A 13,885-nucleotide genomic window follows, 5' to 3' on the forward strand; every position below is an offset into this window, starting at 1 on the left:
CGCATTGTTGATGTGTTGAATAAATTACGGGATTTCAGTCGTAAATTTACACTTTTCGTAAGTCAGTTTCGGGAAGGTAATATGGCTCACTTTCCAACGATAGAAACTGTTCGTGATGAAGCCATATTAAACGATTATGTGCAAATATTAATGGAAATTCAAAATGTATTTATTTCTAGGTTCCAAGATCTTGTCTTAATTGGAAAGAAGTTTAAAGTTATCATAATAAATTCCTTCAACACCAGTTGAAACAGTGTCAGACTATTTACAGCTTGAACTTATTGATCTTCAATGTGGCCTAAGGGCTAAAGATCGTTTGAATAATACTACTACCCTGGTTGAGTTTTACAAGACTAAATCTCAGCAATAATATCCACGACTACACAGCCTGGCTGTGAAAATGATTGCTATGTTTGGCTCAACATTTATATTTGTGAGCAACTGTTTTCTTTATTAACTTCAATAAAGACAGACATCGAACTTCGGTAACTGACATTTCATGACGGTCAGTACTGTTCCTTTCAACTGTCAACAGCATAAAACCTGTTTTGATGTACTGATAAATAAAAATATAACAATATGATATTGTATATCTATTATTTCTAAAAAATAAATAGATAGTTTTGTAAAGACTGAACGGGAATTCATTTCATGAACACTGGTACTAGTACTTTTGTGTACATTTTGTACGAGATCACCCCTTCTTCCAGTCCACCCTATACAGAACGCACCCAATATCTGCATTCCGCTCTCGAGCTGTGAGCCTGAGAACGCAGGCCTGCTCTAGGAGGAACCCTACAGTAGACTAAGTGGATCCCTAGGTCGTTGTAGAAGATTTGGCAACAAGGAAACGTCCTGTCGTAACTCGGGATTGAACTAGGGACCTTCCACAGCCAGTTGCTTTACAAACTGATCTAGCCAGCCGGCCGCTAGTTTTTCATATGGCGTTAAAACAGTCTGTGATAACTGTAGTAGGCTTTTATGTAGTTGCTAGGATACAAAATCGTGGTAAACTGACATAAGAAAATCGCTGTTAAGTTCATTTTATGTGCATTATTAATTGCATTGAACTTAAGGGCCCCTTCAGACCTGAAGCGCTGCGAACGCGCGTTTGAAGCCCTTGCACTAGAGAGACTAGATTTTTGTAGAGGATTTTTCAATATTCCAGTGATAGAGATGGAGAAATACTTTTGGTGACGCGCTTTTCGTACGGAGAAAGAATAGACAGAGAAATAGAAGAAGCATCTGCGTCCATCCATTGGTTTTTAAAAGCCATATTCATAGACATTCTTAGCGCGGGCTTCCTGTGGATGATCAGCGAACTAACATTTTTCGTATTCATAAACCAGTGTTAGCGATATGATATGAATCCTGTACAAGTAATCAGTCGATAGCCGGGGCTAGTTTAGCACGCTCGTAGCGCGGGCTAGCGAAATGTCTATGCATAGCATCCTAAAAGATTGTTTTACACTTTGTATGATGATTTAAATCAGGACTATAAAAAGTTTTTTTTTTCCTGCATGATTAAGAACTCATTTCCAGAGCTTCTAGCTGAACTTACCAGTGAAATTAAAAAAAAAAAGAAGAAGACACTGGTGCACAATAGGCTGTACATTGTCGTGGCGCTGTAAGAAATTAGTGGTCTGACAGTCGTCCGTTAGCAGTGCCACAGTCGCGCTACTAAAATGTTAGCGTGGCTGTGGTCCCGTGCGAAACCTACAATTTACTTCCTGGTACCGCGACGGGAAGCACCACTTTTAGTGATGACCACCAGAGGCGAAGCCAACTACTCAGACCGTCTGCAGCATCACTATTCTGTGGTTGTGGCTGCGTGTGAAGGCCCCCATTTATATCCATTATTCACAAGCGGCAGCGTTTCTAAAAGTCTGAAGGAGTCTAAGAGTCAGTCTTGTTATGTAGCGTTAGCACAATCTAGCACTATATGTGGTTGCTAGGATACGAAATGTGATATTACTAAACTGACATAAGAAAATCGCTGTTAAGTTCATCTTACATTCGTTATTCTTATTACCTACTGTTAAAATTGCATATTAATATTTGAAGGATCCACGGAAAGAACATGCTGAGGCACACTTTTTCTAATTTTTGGTTTTTGGTGCCATCTAATAAATCAGAATTTCAAAAAGCATGCATTGTAACATAGTATCTTAAAGTAAATAATAATTATGTAAATTAATAAATATTATAAACGTGTTTCATACATTATTTTATGCTCGACCATGCCGAAATGTAGTAATTATACACCTGGTAGCAGTCCTTTAATGCATGTCATTAAAGTACACCTACTCATTAAAGTTCAGGTATTCAGCCAATGACAAGTCAGCTTTGTACCGTTATATCGATTATTCTCGGATATGCAATCGAAAGACAATTAGCGAAAAGTCACGGAGGCTAGAAATCCAATACTGTTGCAGAAGGTTATGTTCTGCTACTTAGCGTTAATTGTAAATAATATTCAAATAAATTCAATTTGTCATCTCGTTTTTCAATTCTAAATCAATTTCCAGGTTATATCAGAGTAATCTTCATCTTATTCTCTGCCAAGGTCAATGACATTCGGCCTCGGAAAAAATCAATACTTTCGCGTCTGCGCACATCTCACAATTCAGGTCAGTTCGCACATAACCATAAGAAGACCTAATTTTAAATAATTTCAAGTTAGCTTGCGCTCGTTCCATAAACAATCATACTTGCGTCTTAATTACTACCATTATAGGGTCGTTGCATAATGTACTATTTTGTACAATAGCGTTACAAAAAATTAATTAAGAAATAATATCAGATGATGGGTAGTTTGATATCATGGTCTATGAAAAAAGAGGTTGCTATGACAACAATAATATATTAAATATTATAGCACGACAAATCGTTTTCTAATGTTAACTTTATAGCACAAGTTATGCAGTCACAAATAGAAGTCATGAGTTTTCGTGGGCAAGGCAATATTTTACGGCACTGGTATAATAATGTGGCATATTATATACGATTTTCACTAACGATAAAGTCTGTTTAATGCTGGAGTAAAACTTAGGCCTACATAAAAATATTGTTTGTACATCAACATTATAAACAGACTTTATCGGTAGTCAAAATCGTGCATAATATGCCACATTATTAAACTAGTGCCGTAAAAATATTACCATGCCAACTAAAACGTCAAAGAAAACATTATGAAACGATTTGACATGCTATAATTTAATACATCATTGTTGTCATAACAACCTCTTTCTTCATAGAACATGATAATATTAAACTACCCATCATTACTGATGTTATTTCTTTATTAGTTGTTTTATAATACTGTCGTACAAAAAATAACGTATGAAACACTTTTATAATGTTATACAATTATTGCACTCGACAAAATTAAGAAACTCGCATCGTTTACTCCCTAAAAATTGACTCTTGCCACAAAGTATAACATTATAAACTTGTTTCATAATACTACTAAAACATTTTCTCCTGAAAAATTCAAGAAAGTGACTTTGCATGTGCTTTCCGTGGACGCTGCTCCGTTTCTGTACGGTAGGTTTGCAGCTTTTCACAGATGGCAGCAGTGTAGCCCAGTTTTGATGATCGCCTCTTGCATTGTTATCGTGTAGCATTGCTTATGCTAATTGTCTGCATGTTGAAACAACAATTGCCGATCGTGATGCAACTGTGAGGGCCCACCGCTATCTTTGAAAGTTCAGAGATCATGCAGATTCCAGGATCTTGGGTGACGTCACTCATTATCACAATGGCGGATTCTCAAAGTCGTGCCTGATTCCGCCCCGCGTAATGAAGGGGCTGGGATCCGTATCAACGGCTCGCAAGCTGAGAGATGCTTGTTATCGTGAATGACGCATTATCAACTGATCAAGATGTTTAACCTATGTGAGAACTCATATGATTGAAACTGAATTGTACATTTTTATGTCGTTCGGAAGGGGGGTATTTTCGGACAGTTATAATGTTGCAGATATGTACAATAGACTATGTATCAGGAATTCATTTACTGCCGATCATTTCTTACCGTCACGATCAGAATTGACAGCCTTGGTTATTAAACGTTTTCTGCAATTTATGACTCAATACAGTACAGTTAATTACATGAGGACTATTTGGACTTTTAACTGAATATAACTATGCAAATGCAGCTTTTAGGTATATCTCCCTGTGAAGCTGATTTGAAAAATTTCAAGGGAAAAATTATTCCTGGGCCGGCCGTTTACTGAACCTGGAACCTTTGGTTAAGCGCACCAACGCTCTACCGACTGAGCTACCCAGGAAGTCTACCAGACAGCGACTCAATTTTTTTATTTAAAAAAATATTGTATGTAACTAGCTCAGAAAACGTTTGAGAAGAATTAAGGGTAAATCGAAGTAAAATTTGAACATTTTAAAATATTGGACGTACAGATACAAACTCAAATGTAACACCTGCAACAACTTCTACATAGGACAGACGGGCAGATCATTTCAAACACGTTACAAAGAACACATCACAGCCATAACAAAATTACAAAACACTTCCACATATGCAGAACACATCACAAATGCTAACCACACCTACAGAGACATCAACACAGACATGGAAATTCTACACATCCAACCAAAAAGCCAGAAACTAAACACACTAGAACAATACGAAATATAGCCTACAGACATACAAAAACACATCCAAATGAAATTCTCAACACACAACTCAATTTCTGAACACACACTCTTTGACTCCACATTACACTGCACAAACACATCCCCACAGGAAACAAAACAAAAGACGCCAAGACCAGCAACGGCAAGTTCTGAAGATGGCCAATAGCAGGCCGAAACATGTTAACAAGGTAATAAAATTTAACACGTGAAAGACACACAATACGTTTTCCGAAGTGATATAGTGTTAAAAGTTGTGTAATCAAGATGTATAATGGAATTACTGTGTTTCATCTGAATTGGTTTGTTGGAGAGCCATATTAATGGCTCTATGACAAGAAAAATAAGAAATATGCAAGAAAGTAAGTCTGTTACTCTATCAAACACTATATTAGTGCAAGAGTATGATCCGTTGCTAAGCAAGTGACGGCAGAACAGTGTGACATAACTCATTACTGTTGCTAAGCAAACGACGTTAGATGTGGAAACATCTGTAACATTTTATCCATTTGTAGGCCTATCCCCGAGCATAAACGTTAAAAAAGTCGCATCTCTAAAATCGGTGTTATTCAACGCAAACATATTTAAAGCCAATCAGTAAATTGGAATAATCAGTTGGATCCTCTCAACAGTCTTTTCGTGGTCACGTACGCGGTCCGGTTGAAGTCCCGATCAGAGCTGAGATTTTTCATTGAAAAATCTGTAGTGACACTTGTGATGGAGAAGGTTGCAACTGGGCGCTTTTCTTGATGTTCTACCGTTTTCCCAATGTGAGCATTGACATCTTTCTCAGCGTCTCTCCATTTCATGATAATTTCGTCAGCTTTTCTCCGATCATTGGTCGAGCAATTGCGGATAAGACTGGGCCAGGAGGCATGTAGTGTGCCTGCATAGAATCCTACATACATAGCGAACCGTAGCGCAGTCGGCTGGTGTGAGATATAATATGCTTAGCTTGGGGTTAGCCACTAGCACGTCGTGTGATTCACGCCTGCTCTTTGAAATATGTTTTTTCAGATAATTGTCAAAATAAAAACAAGGAAAGGACCCGCGAATTAGCAAGTCTGAACATAATTGCGTCGCAGTTTCCGGATCCTCTAATCCAAACCTGCGTGGACTTCCTGCTTCATTACCTGAATGGGCAAATCCGTGTTGGATGCGACGTGAGGCCGACCAATCACGATAATTATTGCCTAGGTAACGACGTGTTTTCGTGTGAGCGGGATCGGATACTGCATGCGAGGCGGGCCCCTTCGGTCCATCACCATGGTAACGAAGGATGTGCTTGGAGTTGTAAATGATTCTATTCTTCTAAGGTTAAACACGACAATGTCAAACGTAATTTGAGGTTAATATATACGTCACTTGGGTTTGAGATCTTGTTGTAAATTGTACGGCTCTGTACCACCATTAAATTAATTAAATTCCCACTGAGAGGGAAAATTGCATATGTTTGTAGGTTAGCAGAAGCGTGTTATTTCTGCTCTCTGAAGGCTCTTGGGAGGAGTCGAAAGAGCCGAGTAATCAATCACCCATCGAGACTTAATTGTTGGAGATGTTCAGACTTTTCCGCCCTCTTCGCCTCCCCCGCGATATATAAAACCTCCGCCATCCGAACCCTCCACAGTGTGGTGTCCAGATTCACTCAGAAGAGCACAGCATCTCAGCATGTTCTCCGTAAAATTGGTAAGCTACATGCTTGCATGGTGCATATTCTGCGATGAACGAACGATTTTCATTTTTAAAATGTTTGGCTAGTTCGTAGCCTGGGTGTCGAGTTGAGACTACGGACTAGAAGAATCCGAGATCAAGACCAGGTTGAGACGGGATTCTTAATTCAAAGCTGCTCCGAAGGGTTCTTTCAGCCCCTCCTCCTTCAAAATTGAGTGCCGGAGATAAAAGGCGGCTAGAGCGTGGAGTTTCTACCGCCTTGCTTTCCATTGCGTCTTAATGACGTGTACAAGAGTTCCCTTAGATTAATTTATAACCGGTATTGTTCTTTCCTGGAATACGTTATAGTGTTTTTTATTTGCCACTGATCTATAGTCTACAGAAAAGAGGGAGAAGTACAGTATATGTTCACTGGTAACTTTTAGTCTTTATTGTTTCTTTGTTTCTAGAATAAGCTTTTTTATGCAAATTATATAGTGAGTGCTAAAATCATTCAATATTTTGAAAGATGGTGGTATTCATCAAAACTAGAAAAAAAATTAGAACATTGTGATATGATACATTATTGAAAATGCTGCTTCTTGTATTGTTCCAATTAGTCTATTTCATGATTAAATACAAACTCGGTAAGAAAATTAAGTAATTACACAGGACAAATACTAAGGTTGGACTCCATGAACTGTAAATTCATATCAGGTGACGGTAGCAGTTCTCTTTCCGATTTCAATGAAACACTTGGTATCTTGCCAGTTTCAGATAACATCCGGTAAACACGGGAAAGCACACAGCTAGATGGAACTCTTCGATTGGGAAAACGTCGGCTGTATTCCTCAACTGTAGCCAATGCCTTGTAATACAAAATCCATAAACGAAGAGCATGACTGCATATTGACTATGCGAATACACGAATTAAATGTTAAGTGAACGTGTATTTAGTTGTGTGTGATGCGGTGCTCAGTGTGCAAAAGATCTGGCGTAATATGTCAAGTATAAGTTACATGGACCGCAAGACGTTCCAGTATTTCTCCCCTTAGTTTCTCTCCAACCGTTGTACTTCGGACATAGGTATATCAGGTTAAATCGATGTAGATTAACCCAAACTACATTATCCTGAAGTATTTTACATTTCTCCTGAGACACCCTATATATGAATCCGTGAACTAGGTTATTTTCTGGCACATCCTGGCAATCGCATTCAAACGAGATACAGATGTAGGAGAAGCCAGAGTGTTTCCGACATACGGGATTTTTAGTTGGTTATTTAACGACGTTATATCAACTAGATTATTTAACGTCGATGGAATTGATAATAGTGAGATGGTATTTGACTAGATGAAGTCGAGGATTTGTCATAGATTACCTGACATTCGCCCTACGATTGTGGAAAACCTCTGTCAAAACCCAACCGTACACCTCTGTGGAGTAACGGTTAGCATGTCTGACCGTGAGACGAACAGGTCCGGGTTTAAATCCTGATTGGGACAAGTTACCTGTTGAGGTTTTTTTCCGAGGTTTTCTGTAATCCCATTAAGAGCAAATGCTGGGTAGCCCTAACTTTTGGCGCTGGATTCTGAACTCATTTCGCTGGTATTGTCACCCTCATCTCATTCCGACGCTAGATAACCATAGGAGTTGATACAGCATAATTAAATAATAGAAAAAACTGAAAAAAAAACACTCAACCAGGTAATCAGCCCAAGCGGGAACCGAACTCACGCTCGAGCGCAACTCAGGATCAGCAGACAAACGCGCTACGGTCTGAGTTACGCTGTTGGCTCCACGGGAGTTGTAGGCCCAGTTTGCTAGTTGTAAGGAAAATCAGACAGTTAAGGAGTCTCGAATGAGATCTCTTACATTGAATCTACAGGGTGATCTGTTTGGGTATGGATAAAATAAAAACACCGTGAAACATTTACTACTGAACTTTATTTGTTGAAACTTTGTGCAAACAACATTGAAAGATGGGAGATTCCTCAGAGCTCAACATGACCCCCATTGCGCACCCCGCACTACTCATAACGGTGATGCAATTCAACCTATGTCCATTGTAACATAAGAGGAGTGATTTGTTGAAAAGCTTGAGTAATTTTTACTCTCATGATTATTAATGTTTCTGGGTTTCTGTGAATAGACAATGTCTTTAACAAAACCCCACACGAAGAAGTTAGGAGAGGTTAGATCTGGGGAGTTTGGCGACCAAACCAAGAGATAGCTGTTTCTCATACTGGGTTTCGCCTGCGACCTCCTGCATGTTTTTTTTTTTTTTTAACACAGAACCTGTTTCTACAAATGTTCGATATCACAACATTATGGAATCTTATTTAGGTACATTATGCACACCATACTCACGTCGAAATTCCCTTTGAACTCTTTTAGCACTCTCGAATTTAGCATACCAAAGAACACATTGTGTCCGCTGTTGATTTGTAGTAGCCATTTTAATCATCTACGATTTTCATTTGTCCTTTCAGATTATGCATTGTTGATTGTCATATATGGAAACTCCCATCTTTTAATCATAATATAAGAAGCAAGAAATTTTTCCTACTATCATAATAGCTTTATAATAATAATTGATATTATCCATACCCAAACGGGTCAGACTGTAGTGCCTGCTGATAGTTTTATATTGCTTTCCTCGAGCGTGTTTTATTTTGCGTCAAATGTATCCTGACCCCGTGAATCTATTGCTGTTCTACGGCTAACATTACTTTATTCTTTCGCTGGATAGCGTTATATGTTGAATACTTGCCTGTGTTACAGGTGGCTTTGTCCTGCATGTTGGTGGCTGTGGCGGCCGCTGCTGAGGAAGACATGTCGGGCCTGAGGGAGAAAAAGGACGTCTCCGAGGCCTACAAGAGGTTTGCACCCCAAGGTACTTTCATGTTTTTCCAGTGGAGCTTTGGGAATTTTACCCCTAATGTGCTTTTTCTTTTTACTAAGCTTGCAGAACAAATATTGTGATATGGCAAAAACCTCTTTTCGAGTTTGTTACGGTAATACGTTGTCATCACTTGTAAAACAGAAAAAAGTTAGAGCATGCCGTCTGTACGTGTGATTTTTGTATTTTTGGACGGATTTTGTTTATATTTAATATTTGAGTAATTTTATCCCAAGAATGATACATATAGAATATAATGATAATTAATCAGACTTCCCTTGGATTGCCTGAAACATCTTTATTCTTGGTATGTAATTAAGTTCACAGGTTTTAGGTATTGTTCATACCACAGTCTATGACACGCATTACAAATGTACCTAACCAAAGTTATTGTTAATAAAATGTTCATCTAATAGTATATTATGAAATGTTCGCTTTGGTCATTTCCTAATTTTTACGAATGCAAATAACTGTATAACATTATATTAGAGTTCCATACGCTGTTTTTTTTGTACACCAGCATTATAACAAAATTAATAAAGACAAAATACAATAGATAAAATATATACTATCAAATTTTTGTCAGTTCTCTGAAATAGGTCTAAAAGCCTGCAATGCACTTGTGACGTCATTGTTTGGTTTCTTGAATTTATTGATATTGTTGCTAAATATGGAAATCATTCCCCAGCAGATATTTTAGAATCTTATAAAGCAGAATTGGGTGTAATTCCCAAAGACCTCGTCAGAGCTATGAAAGAAAGCGCGAGAAATAGGTAAGGAAACGAATAAAATTTGAGAAACAGTGATTCTGGCATACCTATCAGAACAGATCAATTGTTTAAATTTTACATTTCATTTTTACGTTTAATCTTAACATTCAGAATTAACATTGCGTTATTGAATCTATACTAATAATAAATCTGTAGCCGAAATTTTTCTGGTAATTTTCGATTTTCCAAAAATAATTGGTCCTAACATATGTAATTAACCGCCCTGAAACCGAAAATCGCTTTTTTGAAATTTTTGTTTCTATGTCTGTCTGTCTGTCTGTCTGTATGTTTGTTACCTTTCCACGCGATAATGGCTGAACCGATTTATATGAAAATTGGAATATAAATTAAGTTCGTTGTAACTTAGAATTTAGGCTATATGGCATTCAAAATATTTTATTTAAAAGGGGGGTTATAAGGGGGCTTGAATTAAATAAATTGAAATATCTCCCTTATTATTAATTTTCATGAAAAATATTACATAACAAATGTTTCTTTAAAAATAATTTCCGATGAGTTTTATTCCATGCAAAATTTTGATAGGACTGATATTTAATGTGATAAATGAATTTCAAAATTACAATAACAACGCAATCAAAGGCGGTGTAATGAAATAAAAAACAAATGACTTCATCTATAATGGGCCTTGGACAACAACAATCGAAAGCTATGAAACATAGCCTACAGAGAATGTTTCTGTGTTTGTATGAAGTAATATCGGAAGCTAAATTAACTGATTTGTATAATTAATTATTTATTAATTCACCATTGGAAAGTGTAGTTTCTCTAGATGGACATAATGCTATAATGTTATTACAGTAACTTCTGAGTGAATCGAGGACAGGTAAGATTAAAATAGCTTATGCACAGAAAACTTGATAGGCATTCGTTTCCTGTATTTCCTAAAATAATTTTTATGACCAAATGAGTGGTCTCTGGATCAAAATGATCGCATTTTAATTATTTTAATACAATTTAAGTAACATAATAAACGATTTATCCTTCTATCAAACACGAATGTTCCCTGGATCAAATGTCCTATTTTAATTATGTAATTACTTTATATTTATTTCTAACGGGTGCAGCGGAGTGCACGGGTACGGCTAGTAATAAAATATTTATTTTCTTTTAGAAATTCGTTTTAATTAATATTGATATTATAACATAGCATTGTTATAATGCAAACTAGTTAATACGTAATTGTTGCTATGGCAATTTCATTGCACGTGTGTCATAAAATGCCATTTTATGAACGATCTTGAGCAACAACAAAGACTTTTATAATGCTGGTGTACAGAGAAATAACTAATCAATTCTTTATAACGTTGTCTTTCCTCATATTGATCGGATCACATTTATGGTTTGCATATTTGCAGGTTGATGTAGAATAGATGCATTATTATTTACGACTACGACATCTTGTAAAATAATTGTCATTCCTTCTTACATTCATTTATAAACTAAGAAATTCATCTTACTCAAAAGTGTTACACATTTTTGTAGTTTGTAAGTCGAATATAGATGTTTCACGTCACCAAAAAATCTTAAAGTAATTCGCACTCGAATTTATCAAGATGTTAAACATATGAATAATAATTTTTGTTTAAGAACGCCATCGATAATGCGAATACCGCAACATTAATAAAATAAAATAGTATCGAAAATGTTAAACATATGAATAATATTTTGGATAACAATGCTATCAGTGATGCCAATACTGCAACATTAATAAAATAAAACAATATCGCAAATGTTAAACATATGAACAATATTTTGGATAACAACGCTTTCGGTAATGCGAATACAGCAACATTAATAAAATAAAACAGTATCGAATATGTTAAACATATGAATAATGTTTTGGATAAGAACGCTTACGATAATGCGAATACCGCAACATTAATAAAATAAAACAATATCGAAAATGTTAAACAAGTGAATAATAGTTTGGATAACAACGCTTTCGGTAATGCGAATACTGCAACATTAATAAAATAAAACAATATCGAAAATGTTAAACATCATCTTCTTATTCATCTTTCCTTTGTCTCACAGTGTCGGGTCTACCTCGATCCATTTCCTCCATTCCTCTCTATCCCTCTCTATTCTCCTCAGTTCCCCAATTTTTTTCCCTCTTTTCCTTGTCATCATCTCAGTATTATCCATGTACATCGTCCTTGGTCTTCCCTCTCTTCTTCTCCCTTCCGTCATTGCCTCCTTTACTTCTTTGGTCTTCTTTCTTTTCCCATTTGCACCATGTGTCCATACCACTTTTGTTGTTTTCTTCTTAACATATTTTCTACTGATTTCTGTTTTAATTCCTCTCTAATTCTCTCATTTAGTACTCTACCTCTCTTTGTTTTTCCAATTATTCTTCGATAGCATTTCGTTTCAAATGTTAGACATATGAATAATATGTTGGATAAGAACGCCTCAATAATGCGAATACTGCAACATTATCTATACTAATAATAAATCTGTAGCCGAAAATTTTCTGGTAATTTTCGATTTTCCAAAAATAATTGGCCCTAACCACCCTGAAACCGAAAATAACTTTTTTGAAATTTTTGTTTGTATGTCTGTTTGTCTGGATGTTTGTTACCTTTTCACGCGAGAATGGCTGAACCGATTTATATGAAAATTGGAACATAAATTAAGTTCGTTGTAATTTAGAATTTAGGCTATATGGCATTCAAAATATTTTATTTAAAAGGAGGTGTAACTTCGCCTTCCAGGCGCCCCAACCTCAGAAGTGGGTTACAACTAAGCCACGGCCAGGAGAGAAGACCAGAAATGTCGTAAAGACAACCTGGTGGCATTGGATAAAAAAAAAAAAAATTAAAGGGGGATTATAAGGGGGCCTGAATTAAATCGAAATATCTCCCTTATTATTAATTTTCATGAAAAATATTACATAACAAAAGTTTCTTTAAAAATAATTTCCGATAAGTTTTATTCTATGCAAAATTTTGATAGGAGTGATATTTAATGAGATAAATGAGTTTCAAAATTACAATGATGCCATCTAAGGCGGTGTAATGAAATAAAAAACAAATGACTTCGCCTATAAGGAGCCTTGGACAACAACAATGGAAAGCTATGAAAGATAGCCTACAGAGAATGTTTCTGTGTTTGTATGAAGTAATATCGGAAGCTAAATTAACCGATTTGTATAATTAATTATTAATTCACCATTGGAAAGTGTAGTATCTCTAGATGGACATAATGCTATAATGTTATTACAGTAACTTCTGAGTGAATCGAGGACAGGTAAGATTAAAATAGGTTCTTATGCACAGAAAACTAGATGGGCTATTCTGTACATTCGTTTCTTGTATTTCCTAAAATAATTTTATGGCCAAATGAGTGGTCTCTGGATCAAAATGATCGCATTTTAATTTTTTAAATACAATTTAAATTAAGTAACATAATAAACGATTTATCCTTCTATCAAACACGAATGTTCCCTGGATCAAATGTCCTATTTTAATTATGTAATTACTTTATATTCATTTCTAACGGGTGCAGCAGAGTGCACTGGTACGGCTAGTCAAGGAATAATTTAAGACACAACCAGTGTGTAAGAAATAATCGGTATTTGTTAAATGATTGTACGGTGTCAGATATATTGACGCATTTGATCACACTTCGATGATGAAAGCTAAGCTTCTGAAACCCGGGTGTTTACATGGAACTGTTGAATTTTGTTTTCAGTATAGATATCACAGTAAAGAAACACAAGGAATCGAGTACGGTTTTCAAAATTGTTTGTTGGTCTTCATATTAGACTTATACTACCACACACCTGATTTTGTTCACGAGTGACCATTAGATGTTCTTCTCAGTTCAGGAGAGTTTTTAATGCTCCTTATCCTCTTTCAGATTACAGATACAGCGGTTACAACAG

The 13,885-nt window shown here is 36.2% G+C and overlaps 1 protein-coding gene across 1 annotated transcript in view; it reads left to right on the top strand.

Annotated features, from left to right (window-relative positions):
• LOC138702903 (zinc finger protein 300-like) overlaps positions 1-13,885 on the top strand; it is a 49,051-nt gene extending 35,166 nt beyond the window's left edge. The window contains exons 14-15 of the mRNA XM_069830301.1: positions 9,091-9,202; positions 13,861-13,885. The gene's annotated coding sequence lies outside the window, so the exon portion shown is untranslated. The remainder of the gene's footprint in view (positions 1-9,090; positions 9,203-13,860) is intronic.

The sequence above is a fragment of the Periplaneta americana genome, chromosome 7, assembly GCF_040183065.1.
Source record: "Periplaneta americana isolate PAMFEO1 chromosome 7, P.americana_PAMFEO1_priV1, whole genome shotgun sequence".
Classification (NCBI taxonomy): Eukaryota; Metazoa; Arthropoda; class Insecta; order Blattodea; family Blattidae; genus Periplaneta; species Periplaneta americana.